The following is an 11,655-nucleotide window of genomic DNA, read 5'->3' on the forward strand; positions in this document are numbered from 1 at the left end:
TTATGACATCCAGTGGAACAGTCACTTTACAATAGTGCATCTAAAACTTAAGGGGGGGGTGAGAGGGATTACTTATCCTATCCTAGGTATTCCTTAAAGAGGTGGGGTTTCAGGTGTCTCCGGAAGGTGGTGATTGACTCCGCTGTCCTGGCGTCGTGAGGGAGTTTGTTCCACCATTGGGGGGCCAGGGCAGCGAACAGTTTTGACTGGGCTGAGCGGGAGCTGTACTTCCTCAGTGGTAGGGAGGCGAGCAGGCCAGAGGTGGATGAACGCAGTGCCCTTGTTTGGGTGTAGGGCCTGATCAGAGCCTGGAGGTACTGAGGTGCCGTTCCCCTCACAGCTCCGTAGGCAAGCACCATGGTCTTGTAGCGGATGCGAGCTTCAACTGGAAGCCAGTGGAGAGAACGGAGGAGTGGGGTGACGTGAGAGAACTTGGGAAGGTTGAACACCAGACGGGCTGCGGCGTTCTGGATGAGTTGAAGGGGTTTAATGGCACAGGCAGGGAGCCCAGCCAACAGCGAGTTGCAGTAATCCAGACGGGAGATGACAAGTGCCTGGATTAGGACCTGCTCCGCTTCCTGTGTGAGGCAGGGTCGTACTCTGCGGATGTTGTAGAGCATGAACCTACAGGAACGGGCCACCGCCTTGATGTTGGTTGAGAACGACAGGGTGTTGTCCAGGATCACGCCAAGGTTCTTGGCGCTCTGGGAGGAGGACACAATGGAGTTGTCAACCGTGATGGCGAGATCATGGAACGGGCAGTCCTTCCCCGGGAGGAAGAGCAGCTCCGTCTTGCCGAGGTTCAGCTTGAGGTGGTGATCCGTCATCCACACTGATATGTCTGCCAGACATGCAGAGATGCGATTCGCCACCTTGTCATCAGAAGGGGGAAAGGAGAAGATTAATTGTGTGTCGTCTGCATAGCAATGATAAGAGAGACCATGTGAGGTTATGACAGAGCCAAGTGACTTGGTGTATAGCGAGAATAGGAGAGGGCCAAGAACAGAGCCCTGGGGGACACCAGTGGTGAGAGCGCGTGGTGAGGAGACAGATTCTCGCCACGCCACCTGGTAGGAGCGACCTGTCAGGTAGGACGCAATCCAAGCGTGGGCCGCGCCGGAGATGCCCAACTCGGAGAGGGTGGAGAGGAGGATCTGATGGTTCACAGTATCGAAGGCAGCCGATAGATCTAGAAGGATGAGAGCAGAGGAGAGAGAGTTAGCTTTAGCAGTGCGGAGCACCTCCGTGATACAGAGGAGAGCAGTCTCAGTTGAATGACTAGTCTTGAAACCTGACTGATTTGGATCAAGAAGGTCATTCAGAGAGAGATAGCGGGAGAGCTGGCCAAGGACGGCACGTTCAAGAGTTTTGAGAGAAAAGAAAGAAGGGATACTGGTCTGTAATTGTTGACATCGGAGGGATCGAGTGTAGGTTTTTTCAGAAGGGGTGCAACTCTCGCTCTCTTGAAGACGGAAGGGACGTAGCCAGCGGTCAGGGATGAGTTGATGAGCGAGGTGAGGTAAGGGAGAAGGTCTCCGGAAATGGTCTGGAGAAGAGAGGAGGGGATAGGGTCAAGCGGGCAGGTTGTTGGCGGCCGGCCGTCACAAGACGCGAGATTTCATCTGGAGAGAGAGGGGAGAAAGAGGTCAGAGCACAGGGTAGGGCAGTGTGAGCAGAACCAGCGGTGTCGTTTGACTTAGCAAACGAGGATCGGATGTCGTCGACCTTCTTTTCAAAATGGTTGACGAAGTCATCTGCAGAGAGGGAGGGGGGGGGAGGGGGAGGAGGATTCAGGAGGGAGGAGAAGGTGGCAAAGAGCTTCCTAGGGTTAGAGGCAGATGCTTGGAATTTAGCGTGGTAGAAAGTGGCTTTAGCAGCAGAGACAGAGGAGGAAAATGTAGAGAGGAGGGAGTGAAAGGATGCCAGGTCCGCATGGACGAGAGTTTTCCTCCATTTCCGCTCGGCTGCCCGGAGCCCTGTTCTGTGAGCTCGCAATGAGTCATCGAGCCAAGGAGCGGGAGGGGAGGACCGAGCCGGCCTGGAGGATAGGGGACATAGAGAGTCAAGGGATGCAGAGAGGGAGGAGAGGAGGGTTGAGGAGGCAGAATCAGGAGATAGGTGGGAGAAGGTTTGAGCGGAGGGAAGAGATGATAGGATGGAAGAGAAGAGAGTAGCGGGGGAGAGAGAGCGAAGGTTGGGACGGCGCGATACCATCCGAGTAGGGGCAGTGTGGGAGGTGTTGGATGAGAGCGAGAGGGAAAAGGATACAAGGCAGTGGTCGGAGACTTGGAGGGGAGTTGCAATGAGGTTAGTGGAAGAACAGCATCTAGTAAAGATGAGGTCGAGCGTATTGCCTGCCTTGTGAGTAGGGGGGAAGGTGAGAGGGTGAGATCAAAAGAGGAGAGGAGTGGAAAGAAGGAGGCAGAGAGGAAAGAGTCAAAGGTAGACGTGGGGAGGTTAAAGTCGCCCAGAACTGTGAGAGGTGAGCCGTCCTCAGGAAAGGAGCTTATCAAGGCATCAAGCTCATTGATGAACTCTCCGAGGGAACCTGGAGGGCGATAAATGATAAGGATGTTAAGCTTGAAAGGGCTAGTAACTGTGACAGCATGGAATTCAAAGGAGGCGATAGACAGATGGGTAAGGGGAGAAAGAGAGAATGACCACTTGGGAGAGATGAGGATCCCGGTGCCACCACCCCGCTGACCAGACGCTCTCGGGGTGTGCGAGAACACGTGGGCGGACGAAGAGAGAGCAGTAGGAGTAGCAGTGTTGTCTGTGGTGATCCATGTTTCCGTCAGTGCCAAGAAGTCGAGGGACTGGAGGGAGGCATAGGCTGAGATGAACTCTGCCTTGTTGACCGCAGATTGGCAGTTCCAGAGGCTACCGGAGACCTGGAACTCCACGTGGGTCGTGCGCGCTGGGACCACCAGAGTAGGGTGGCCGCGGCCACGCGGTGTGGAGCGTTTGTATGGTCTGTGCAGAGAGGAGAGAACAGGGATAAACAGACACATAGTTGACAGGCTACAGAAGAGGCTACGCTAATGCAAAGGAGATTGGAATGACAAGTGGACTACACGTCTCGAATGTTCAGAAAGTTAAGCTACGTAGCAAGAATCTTATTGACTAAAATGATTAAAATGATACAGTACTGCTGAAGTAGGCCAGCTGGCAGTGGGTGCGTTGTTGACACTACACTAATCAAGTCGTTCCGTTGAGTGAAATAGTTTCTGCAGTGTTGCTATTCGGGGGCTAGCTGGCTAGCTAGCAGTGTTGTTTACGTTACGTTGCGTTAAAAGAACGACAATAGCTGGCTAGCGAACCTAGAAAATCGCTCTAGACTACACAATTATCTTTGATACAAAGACGGCTATGTAGCTAGCTATGTAGCTAGCTACGATCAAACAAATCAAACCGTTGTACTGTAATGAAATGAAATGAAAATGTGATACTACCTGTGAATGCGACCGGGTTGTGAGTCTATTCGGTAGACGTCGGCTAGCTGTTGGCTAGCTAGCAGAGTCACCTACGTTAAGGACGACAAATAGCTGGCTAGCTAACCTCGGTAAAATATGGCTCCCAATCAGAGACAAGACTAACACCTGCCTCTGATTGAGAACCATATCAGGCCCAAACACAGAAACAGACAAACAAGACATCTAACATAGAATGCCCACTCAGATCACACCCTGACTAAACAAAACATAGAAACATACAAAGCAAACTATGGTCAGGGTGTGCCAGTGCCATGTGGGACACACTACTGCATCTCTACTAGTCATGTAAAAGTAAAACAATGAGTGGCTCATAATAATGACGACGGAGGAGATGGCTGCCGTTTTACGATCCCCAAACCAATTGTGCTTTCGTGTGTGTTTTTTTTCTTCACGTTATTTGTAACTTATTTTGAGCCACCAGAGGTTCTGGCAGTAGCACTGAATCTAGTAAAAGCTGTGGAAAGTGTATCTAGCAATATAGGCAGTTTTTATGATCCCGTAACAAATTGTGTGTTTTTTCACGTTATTTGTAACTTATTTTGTACATAATGTTTCTGCCACTGTGTCTCATGACCGAAAAGAGCTTCTAGATATCAGGACAGTGATTACTCACCCCGTACTGGAGGAAAACTTTTTATTCAACGAGTCGGACGGGAAGGATTTACTTCAGCCGCCCGACAAGGCCCACATCCCCGTCATTCACAGGAGAAAGAGACAGAGGGGAAGGATTTACTTCAGACGCCCGACAAGGCCCTCATCCCCGTCATTCACAGGAGAAAGAGACAGAGGTATCGGGGACAAAGGTCTGGGTGCCTTCTAAGGATCCGACAGCGAGTGGGTAATCTCCCAATAACATCGTTCCTATTAGCCAACGTACAATCAATGGATACTAAAATAGACTACACTACGATCACCTATATCCTACCAACGGGACATTAAAAACTGTAATATCTTATGTTTCACCGAGTCGTGGCTGAACGACGACATGAATAACATACAGCTGGTGGGTTGTACGCTTTTTCGGCTGGTCCTTCTGTAGCTCAGTTGGTAGAGCATGGCGCTTGTAACGCCAGGGTAGTGGGTTCAATCCCCGGGACCACCCATACGTAGAATGTATGCACACATGACTGTAAGTCGCTTTGGATAAAAGCGTCTGCTAAATGGCATATATTATATTATTATTATTATTATTGGATAAAACAACGGCATCTGGTAAGACAAGGGGCAACGGTCTATGTACTGTATATTTGAAAACAACAGCTGGCGCACGGAATCTGAGGAAGTCTCAAGGTTTTGCTCGCCTGAGGTAGAGTATCTTATGGTAAGCTGTAGACCACACTATCTACCAAGAGAGTTTATCTGTATTATTTGCAGCTGTCTATATACCACCACAAACTGTTGCTGGCACTAAGACCGCACTCAATGAGCTGTATACGGCCATAAGAAAACAGGAAACCGCTCATCCAGAGGCGGCGCTCCTAGTGGCCAGGGACTTTAATGCAGGAAAACTTTAATCCATTTTTACCTCATTTCTATCAGCATGTCACATGTGTAACCAGAGGGAAAAAAACTCTAGGTACCACCTTTACTCCACACACAGAGACGTGTACAAAGCTCTCCCTCGCCCTCCATTTGGTCAATCTGACCATCATTCTATCCTCCTGATTCCTGCTTACAAGCAACAACTAAAGCAGGAAGTACCAGTGACTCGGTCAATAAGAAAGTGGTCAGATGAAGCAGATACTAAGCTACAGGACTGTTTTGCTAGCACAGACTGGAAAATGTTCTGGGATTCTTCCGATGGCATTGAGGTGTACACCACATCAGTCACTGGCTTCATCAAAAAGTGTATCAATGACGTCCCCCCCACAGTGACCGTACGTACATACTCCAACCAGAAGCCATCGATTACAGGCAACATTCCACACTGAGCTAAAGGGTAGAGATGCCGCTTTCAAGGAGCGGGACTCTAACCCGGAAGCTTATAAAAAAAATCTTGCTATGCCCTCCAACGAACCATCAAACGGACAAAGCATCAATACTGAACTAAGTTTGAATCGTACTCAAATCAAATCAAATGTATTTATATAGCCCTTCGTACATCAGCTGATATCTCAAAGTGCTGAACAGAAACCCAGCCTAAAACCCCAAACAGCAAGCAATGCAGGTGTAGAAGCACGGTGGCTAGGAAAAACTCCCTAGAAAGGCCAAAACCTAGGAAGAAACCTAGAGAGGAACCAGGCTATGTGGGGTGGCCAGTCCTCTTCTGGCTGTGCCGGGTGGAGATTATAACAGAACATGGCCAAGATGTTCAAATGTTCATAAATGACCAGCATGGTCCAATAATAGTAAGGCAGAACAGTTGAAACTGGAGCAGCAGCATGGCCAGGTGGACTGGGGACAGCAAGGAGTCATCATGTCAGGTAGTCCTGGGGCATGGTCCTAGGGCTCAGGTCCTCCGAGAGAGAGAAAGAAAGAAGGAGAGAATTAGAGAACGCACACTTAGATTCACACAGGACACCGAATAGGACAGGAGAAGTACTCCAGATATAACAAACTGACCCTAGCCCACCGACACAAACTACTGCAGCATAAATACTGGAGGCTGAGACAGGAGGGGTCAGGAGACACTGTGGCCCCATCCGAGGACACCCCCGGACAGGGCCAAACAGGAAGGATATAACCCCACCCACTTTGCCAAAGCACAGCCCCCACACCACTAGAGGGATATCTTCAACCACCAACTTACCATCCTGAGACAAGGCTGAGTATAGCCCACAAAGATCTCCGTCACGGCACAACCCAAGGGGGGGGAACCAACCCAGACAGGATGACCACAACAGTGAATCAACCCACTCAGGTGACGCACCCCCTGCAGGGACGGCATGAGAGAGCCCCAGTAGGCCAGTGACTCAGCCCCTGTAATAGGATTAGAGGCAGAGAATCCCAGTGGAAAGAGGGGAACCGGCCAGGCAGAGACAGCAAGGGCGGTTCGTTGCTCCAGAGCCTTTCCGTTCACCTTCCCACTCCTGGGCCAGACTACACTCAATCATATGACCCACTGAAGAGATGAGTCTTCAGTAAAGACTTAAAGGTTGAGACCGAGTTTGCGTCTCTGACATGGGTAGGCAGACCGTTCCATAAAAATGGAGCTCTATAGGAGAAAGCCCTGCCTCCAGCTGTTTGCTTAGAAATTCTAGGGACAATTAGGAGGCCTGCGTCTTGTGACCGTAGCGTACGTGTAGGTATGTACGGCAGGACCAAATCAGAGAGGTAGGTAGGAGCAAGCCCATGTAATGCTTTGTAGGTTAGCAGTAAAACCTTGAAATCAGCCCTTGCTTTGACAGGAAGCCAGTGTAGAGAGGCTAGCACTGGAGTAATACGATCACATTTTTTGGTTCTAGTCAGGATTCTAGCAGCCGTAATTAGCACTAACTGAAGGTTATTTAGTGCTTTATCCGGGTAGCCGGAAAGTTGAGCATTGCAGTAGTCTAACCTAGAAGTGACAAAAGCATGGATGAATTTTTCTGCATCATTTTTGGACAGAAAGTTTCTGATTTTTGAAATATTACGTAGATGGAAAAAAGCTGTCCTCGAAATGGTCTTGATATGTTCTTCAAAAGAGAGATCAGGGTCCAGAGTAACGCTGAGGTCCTTCACAGTTTTATTTGAGATGACTGTACAACCATTAAGATTCATTGTCAGATTCAACAGAAGATCTCTTTGTTTCTTGGGACCTAGAACAAGCATCTCTGTTTTGTCCGAGTTTAATAGTAGAAAGTTTGCAGCCATCCACTTCCTTATGTCTGAAAGACATGCTTCTAGCGAGGGCAATTTTGGGGCTTCACCATGTTTCATTGAAATGTACAGCTGTGTGTCATCCGCATAGCAGTGAAAGTTAACATTATGTTTTCGAATAACATCCCCAAGAGGTAAAATGTATAGTGAAAACAATAGTGGTCCTAAAACGGAACCTTGAGGAACACCGAAATTTACAGTTGATTTGTCAGAGGACAAACCATTCACAGAGACCAACTGATATCTTTCCGACAGATAAGATCTAAACCAGGCCAGAACATGTCTGTGTAGACCAATTTGGGTTTCCAATCTCTCCAAAAGAATGTGGTGATCGATGGTATCAAAAGCAGCACTAAGGTCTAGGAGCACGAGGACAGATGCAGAGCCTCGTTCCGATGCCATTAAAATGTAATTTACCACCTTCACAAGTGCCGTCTCAGTGCTATGATGGGGTCTAAAACCAGACAGAAGCATTTAGTATACATTGTTTGTCTTCAGGAAGGCAGTGAGTTGCTGCGCAACAGCCTTCTCTAAAAATTTTGAGAGGAATGGAAGATTCGATATAGGCCGATAGTTTTTAAAATATTTTCTGGGTCAAGGTTTGGCTTTTTCAAGAGAGGCTTTATTACTGCCACTTTTAGTGAGTTTGGTACACATCCAGTGGATAGAGAGCCGTTTATTATGTTCAACATAGGAGGGCCAAGCACAGGAAGCAGCTCTTTCAGTAGTTTAGTTGGAATAGGGTCCAGTATACAGCTTGAAGGTTTAGAGGCCATGATTATTTTCATCATTGTGTCAAGAGATATAGTACTAAAACACTTGAGCGTCTCTCTTGATCCTAGGTCCTGGCAGAGTTGTGCAGACTCAGGACAACTGAGGTTTGGAGGAATACGCAGGTTTAAAGAGGAGTCCGTAATTTGCTTTCTAATAATCATAATCTTTTCCTCAAAGAAGTTCATGAATTTATCACTGCTAAAGTGAAAGTCATCCTCTCTTGGGGAATGCTGCTTTTTAGTTAGCTTTGCCACAGTATCAAAAAGGAATTTCGGATTGTTCTTATTTTCCTCAATTAAGTTAGAAAAATAGGATAATCGAGCAGCAGTAAGGGCTCTTCGGTACTGCACGGTACCGTCTTTCCAAGCTAGTCGGAAGACTTCCAGTTTGGTGTGGCGCCATTTCCGTTCCAAATTTCTGGAAGCTTGCTTCAGAGCTTGGGTATTTTCTGTGTACCAGGGAGCTAGTTTCTTATGAGAAATGTTTTTAGTTTTTAGGGGTGCAACTGCATCTAGGGTATTACACAAGGTTAAATTGAGATCCTCAGTGAGGTGGTTAAATGATTTTTGTCCTCTGGCGTCCTTGGGTAGGCAGAGGGATTCTGGAAGGGCATCAAGGAATTTTTGTGTTGTCTCTGAATTTATAGCACGACTTTTGATGGTCCTTGGTTGGGGTCTGAGCAGATTATTTGTTGCAATTGCAAACGTAATAACATGGTGGTCCGATAGTCCAGGATTATGAGGAAAAACATTAAGATCCACAACATTTATTCCATGGGACAAAACTAGGTCCAGCGTATGACTGTGACAGTGAGTGGGTCCAGAGACATGTTGGACAAAACCCACTGAGTCGATGATGGCTCCGAAAGCCTTTTGGAGTGGGTCTGTGGACTTTTCCATGTGAATATTAAAGTCACCAAAGATTAGAATATTATCTGCTATGACTACAAGGTCCGATAGGAATTCAGGGAACTCATTGAGGAACGCTGTATATGGCCCAGGAGGCCTGTAAACAGTAGCTATAAAAAGTGATTGAGTAGGCTGCATAGATTTCATGACTAGAAGCTCAAAAGACGAAAACGTCATTTTTTTTTGTAAATTGAAATTTGATATCGTAAATGTTAGCAACACCTCCGCCTTTGCGGGATGCACGGGGGATATGGTCACTAGTGTAGCCAGGAGGTGAGGCCTCATTTAAAACAGTAAATTCATCAGGCTTAAGCCATGTTTCAGTCAGGCCAATCACATCAAGATTATGATCAGTGATTAGTTCATTGACTATAATTGCCTTTGAAGTAAGGGATCTAACATTAAGTAGCCCTATTTTGAGATGTGAGGTATCATGGTATCATGGTATCGGTATCACTACACCGGCTCCGACGCTCGTCAGATGGGGCTTGCAAACTATTACAGACTACAAAGGGAAGCACAGCAGCAAGCTGCCCAGTGACACAAGCCTACCAGATGAGCTAAATGACTTCTTTGCTCGCTTCAAGAGAAAGTAACAGTGATACATGCATGACAGCATCAGCTGTTCCAGACGACTGTGCGATCACACTCTCCAAAGCCGATGTGAGTAAGACCTTTAAACAGGTCAACATTCACAAGGCCGCAGGGCCAGACAGATTACCAGGACGTGTACTGTGATCACACTCTCCGTAGCCGATGTGAGTAAGACCTTTAAACAGGTCAACATTCACAAGGCCGTAGGGCCAGACAGATTACCAGGACGTGTATTCTGAGCATGCGCTGACCAACTGGCAAGTCTACTCACTGACATTTTCAAACCTCTCCCTGTCTGAGTCTGTAATACCAACATGTTTCAAGCAGACCACCATAGTCCCTGTGCCCAAGAACACTAAGGTAACCTGCCTAAAGGACTTCCGACCCATAGCACTCAAGTCTGTAGCCATGAAGTGCTTTGAAAGGCTGGTCATGGCTCACATCAATACCATTATCCCAGAAACCCTAGACCCACTCCAACTTGCATACCGCCCCAACAGATCCACAGATGATGCAATCTCTATTGCACTCCACACTGCCCTTTCCCACCTGGGCAAGAGGCAATGGTAGATTGGCCCCCGGGAGCAACAGGACAGTTCCCGGTGGCCCGAGGGTCGTTTTGGCCTCCGAATAGTCAACTTGACCAGCGATAATATAGCAAGCAGGAATGAGTTGACGGAGAATCCATGTATCAGGCGCAACTCTCACTCTTTCGCTACATTGTCCCCTCGCCAAAAAATGACATCAGGTCTCTCCGCGACGCACATAGCAACCGTCTCCACCTGCTTCTCTACGGATAACATTTTGGACGCGTCGCACGGCGAAATGGACGGTCAGAAAAGGAAAGGTGGAGCAGAGAGAATAAAACAAAGAGAAAGGCCCTTTGCCACCGACGCAGCTAAATAAGTGACATGTTCAGGGACCAGGTTAGTCAAAAACACCAGCTAAACCACACACACACACACACACACACACACACACACACACACACACACACACACACACACACACACACACACACACACACACACACACACACACACACACACACACACACACACACACACACACACACACAGCATGGCTAGCTAAGTAGCCTAGCTAATAATAGTGACACAACGGCCGGTAGGCTAAACAGTTTGCACAGTCTTACGTCTTCGTGGAGGAATTATATCATATTATATGATAGCAATGAGTGCAACATAGCGATCATAATATGACTCTGAAGGCAATATGTTTCACTTAGTAAAACATACAACAACAAAAATTAGTAAACCTAAACTATGGACTTGCTGGCATTCGGTCATGACTCATGCCACATACACTAGGGAAAGTGCACATCCACTGTACAGAGAAACAGGCTACAGTAACCTAACCATGATGCATGTATGAACCTAACACAGTAAGTAGCCTGTGTGACACATCACAGGAAATGACAAAGATCATTAGCGCCATTAGTATCAGCACTACTTCAATAATATTCAGTTCTGGGGGGGGGGGGGAATGAAGAGATCACGATTTATGGACACCAGCGAGTAAACATTGTAATCTACATTTTATTTTGTTGTTGTAGAAGAGTTGTTTTTCGATTGTTGTAGTTTATGTTCAAGTTCAGTGGATGTGTGTGAAGATGTTTGATACTTTTGATGCTTGAATATAAAGATAATCATTTGAACATTTGAGCTAACTCTGTATATCTCATTCTCTTTAAAAAAGGTGTAGTCTAATAGTTTTGTGTGTCTAGCCTTGTGCATTTGTATGTGCTGTGATTGGTGTATTCCTAGTGAGTTTATGAGGGTGCACCCATAGCCATACATTACCTTGAAAACTCAGTGTTCAGAGAGGCTACTTGTTGGTCAGCCCCAAATGTTTGTATTTTGTAATGTGGATAACTTTCTTCCCAGATGAACATAGTGGCCAAATGTATAACTCGTTTTGTACCCGTTACATCAACAAATAGGGTTGGACTACAACATTTGCGTCCAGGTGGTTTGCGTGAACAGGGTGGCCTGGGATAGAGTCAAACTCCCAGCCTGAATTATTGTTTCAGTCCGCCCCTGACAAGAGGAACACCTATGTAAGAATGA

This window comes from Oncorhynchus gorbuscha, linkage group LG13, assembly GCF_021184085.1.
Source record: "Oncorhynchus gorbuscha isolate QuinsamMale2020 ecotype Even-year linkage group LG13, OgorEven_v1.0, whole genome shotgun sequence".
In the NCBI taxonomy this organism is placed as follows: domain Eukaryota; kingdom Metazoa; phylum Chordata; class Actinopteri; order Salmoniformes; family Salmonidae; genus Oncorhynchus; species Oncorhynchus gorbuscha.